Raw genomic sequence first — 4079 nt, 5'->3', positions numbered from 1 at the left:
TCGGCTTCCCCGCGCTGCAGCGACACCCGCTGCTCCTCCGCTCGGGAGGTGTCACCGCATCCCCTCGACGTCACAAGGCAGGATCAATGAACCTTGCAGCTTCACTTCGATACTGAACAGTACTCCAGTTGTTCATCATGGCCCTCTCGTTCCTCTGCTCTGTGCTGCTGGTTCTAAAGCCCAGGATCCAGTGTGCTTAATTTTTTTGTTTTAAAAACTACACCACATAAAGTTTGTGAGAAGAAAACTGCCTTGAGTCATAAAGGTTGGAGGTATGTCCAGTGTGAAATTCCATGGACTTCAATGCTAGAAGACCTTTGTTTCAAAGATGCATGTCTCTAACATATTTCTGATCTAACAAAATGTCATTGACATTAAATAATATTGTTCACTGGGTCTCTGAACAATTTGAGTGATCACTTGTGTCGATGAAGGACAGTGTCAAACAACATATGAATTGAGCTCTGCGACGTTTTGTCAGCTCCTCAATGCCGAGCTATTCTTGTATTGCCCCAACTAATTAGATTTAATCTGCTAAATCTCCTTGATTCTTGACTTCCTCATTTGAAGACCACAATTAGTCTGAGGGTAAAATGTCAGAATATCTTTCAAGAGGGTGAATTCTCACAAGGCATAGGGCCTTGATGGTGTTGTTCTTCCATATTGGATTTTCTGTCTGGGCACTCTCCAAATGGGTGGCATTAACAGTGGATTTTTCAGGTTTCTGATCGCTTATTCTCCATTCTCCCTCCCTTCCCTTTCCCTTTATCTTCTTTCCTCCAGCTCTCCACCCCTTCCCTCTCTATTCCCAGAGCTATCTCCCCCCCCCCCCCCCCCCGCTGGTGTCTTAACCTCCTTATCCACCTGTTTCCTCCTGCCTTTGGGTGCTTCCACCCCCCCCCCCCCACAACAATTTTCTTTGGGTGCCTGCCAACATTTTCCATACCTTGATAAAGCAGTCAAGCCCAAAACATTGCTTATGTACCTTTATCTTTGCAATATATAGTACGCTGTTTGATCTGCTGAGTTTCTCCTTTTACTTCAACCATGGTGCCTGCAGACTTTCGTGTTTTACTTCAGGCCCTAACAGTGTACCTGGCAGAATACGAAAAATATGTGCCAACCAACTAGTTGGAGTGTTCATGGACATTTTCAGCTTCCCATTGCTGTAGTTGGAGGTTCACACCTGCTTCAAAAGGTGCCGAAGAAGAGCAGAGGGAGCTGCCACAACGACTATCGCCCAGGAGCACTAACATCTTCTGTTATGAAATGCTTTGACAAGTTGGTCATGGCCAAAATTAACTCGTACCCAACTAAAGATATGGACCCTATAAAATACAGCTATCGTCACAATTGCTCCACAACTGATGCAATATCACTGGTTCTCCACTCATCTCTGGATCACTGAGACAACAGCAACACATACATTAGGCTACTCTTCATCAACTACAGCTCAGCCTTCAACACCATCATATCCTCAGTGCTGGTCAACGTTCCAAAACTTGGACATCTGAAATACCTTCTTCAACAGGATCCTTGACTTTCTCGAAGGAAGACCACAGACAGTGCGATTCAGAAGCAATGTCTCCTCCTCACTGTCATTCAGCACAGGCACACCTCAAGGATGCATGCTCAGTTCACTGCCCTGTTCACTCTACACCCATGACGGTGTGACTCGGCACAATTCAAATGCGAGTAAATGTACAGGAGGAAGGTAGATTAATTGATTGAGTGGTGCCACAACAACAATTTTACACTCAATGTTAGCGAAAGCAAGGAGCTGATTGTGAACTTCAGGAGGAATTCAGGAGAACGCAAACCAGTCCTCATTGAAAGGTCAGTAGAGGAGAGGGTCAACATCTCTGAGGATCTGTCCTGGAGACTCCATGTCGATGCAATCACAAATAAAGTTCACCAGTACCTATACTTAAGAGGTGTTTGAGGAGATTTGGCTTGAAACCAAACATACTTGAAAATTTCTACAGGTTTACCATGGAGATCATTCTGCCTGGTTGCATCGTTGTATGGTGGACAAGATAAAACTTCAGAGAGTTTTTAACTCAGCCAGCAACATCACAGGCATCAGTCTTTGTTCCATCGAGGACATCTACAAGAGGCAATATCTCAAGAAAGCAACCTTTATCCTCAAGGAGCCTCACCACCCAGGCCATGCCCTCTTCACACTGCTGCCATCAGGAAAAAAAGTACACGAGCCTGAAGACAAAGACGAGCACCCAGTGGTACAAGGACAGCACCTTCCCCTCTGCCATCAGATTTCTGAATGGACAAAAAACCTCAGACACTACCTCATTTTCTCCTATTTGCCTGCACTTTTGAAAAGTAATTTATACTCTAATGAACAAATTTGATTCTTAATGTCTTTGCTATATTTTTTAAATTTTAAATTAAGATTATTGTTGTTTTCATCTTCTCATCTGAGAATGGTTTTAATATTCTAACAGACAGAATGGGCAAGTTGAAGACCTTTAAAAGTTAAAAAGCCATCATTTCCAAAGTCTTCCTGGTGAAAAGTCATATATGTAATTTGACTCTTGAATACTGTGAAAATATACTGGTCCTTCAATGAACGAAGAATTTGCATTTTTGAAAAAAGGTATCATGCCCTCAAATTGTAAAGACATAAGAATATAGAACAGGACAGTACAGGTCCTTCAGCTCTCAATGTTGTGCCAACCTATCCATTCCAAAAAAATACTAAACCCTTCCTAGCTCATAACCGTCTATTTTTCTTTCATCCATCAAACAGAGAGCCTCTTTAGTTAGTGCAACCTATTAGAGCACCAGCAATTGGGACCGGGGTTCAAATCCCGGGCTGTCTATAAGGAGCTTGCACATTCTCCCCGTGTCTGTGTGGGTTTTCCCTGGGGGCTCTGGTTTCCTCCCACCATTCCAAATGTACCGGGGTGGGGGGGGGGGTGGGGGGGCGGTTGTAGGTCAATTTGGTGTAATTGGCGGCACGGGCTCATGTGCCAAAAATGACCTATTACCTTGCTGCATGTCTAAATTTAAATGGCCCCATTGATTCAGCCTCCACCACCACCCCTGGCAAGGCATTCCAGGCACCCACAACTATCTATGTGAAAATCCTACCCCTGATGTCTCCCTTAAACTTTGTACAGATCTCCTTTTAAAATTCTTGTCATATATAAGTCATAAGAATTTGCAGCTTAACCCTCACTACTGACTTTTTTGAACATAAGAAAATCAGTTAAAAATCCATTTTGCCTAAAGGTGTCCCCTTTGCTCATATTTTATAAATGGGAGCTGCATCGAAGACGTTATGGCTTATTTGATGTCTGAAAGTTATACACCTTATCCTGCAAATTTATTTCTATGCATTAACCTTTGTGTTGTGTGGTAACATTGCCAAGCAACCCAGGAACTGCAGCAATACAGGAACTGTTAGAACTCGAGAGAAAAAATGCCAGGGCCCGCTTGTGTCGAACAAAATCTCCGCATGGGCTGATTAGGAGTCAGTGAAATCAAAGATCTCAAGCTGGGATCTGAGCACTTCTCTTGTAATGATGATTATCAATCATCCTGAGCTCTTCTCAGCAGTCCATACTCTTCACTGTCTATTATCAGAACAGCGCATCATCACTGAGTAATGAGCTTTATCTGACCTCGTCTTCTCCTTCAATAAACCAGAGCCATTATGGGGAGTAATGTTTTTTGAGCTGATGGAAGGAAAAAGGACCCAGAGATTTTACTGCTCTGCACCTTTTATCTTTTATTATAGTGGGTTGAATGGAGGGCTGGAAAGTTTGATTGTATTGCGATCAAGTAAGAATGACAATGTGTAGTGAAATGGGATTCACTGAAGTGTGCTGTACTAACGACTGGTCCCGCCTCCCGGCTCCTCCTCCAGGGGCCCGTATATAACCCTAGTTTCCCACCTAAACCCAGAACCCCTCTGAAGCCTATTTATGAACCCTACCTGTGTTGTAATCTAATAAAAGCGTTAGTTCTCCCTCCAGTCGAGTATGAGCTTTTATCAACGCTACACAATGATAGAGACGTAATTTAAATTTAGACATACAGCACAATTACAGGCATTT

The sequence above is a fragment of the Narcine bancroftii genome, chromosome 8, assembly GCF_036971445.1.
Source record: "Narcine bancroftii isolate sNarBan1 chromosome 8, sNarBan1.hap1, whole genome shotgun sequence".
NCBI lineage: Eukaryota > Metazoa > Chordata > Chondrichthyes > Torpediniformes > Narcinidae > Narcine > Narcine bancroftii.
The sequence above is the reverse complement of the archived record's forward strand: the minus strand, read 5'-3'. Positions refer to the sequence as shown.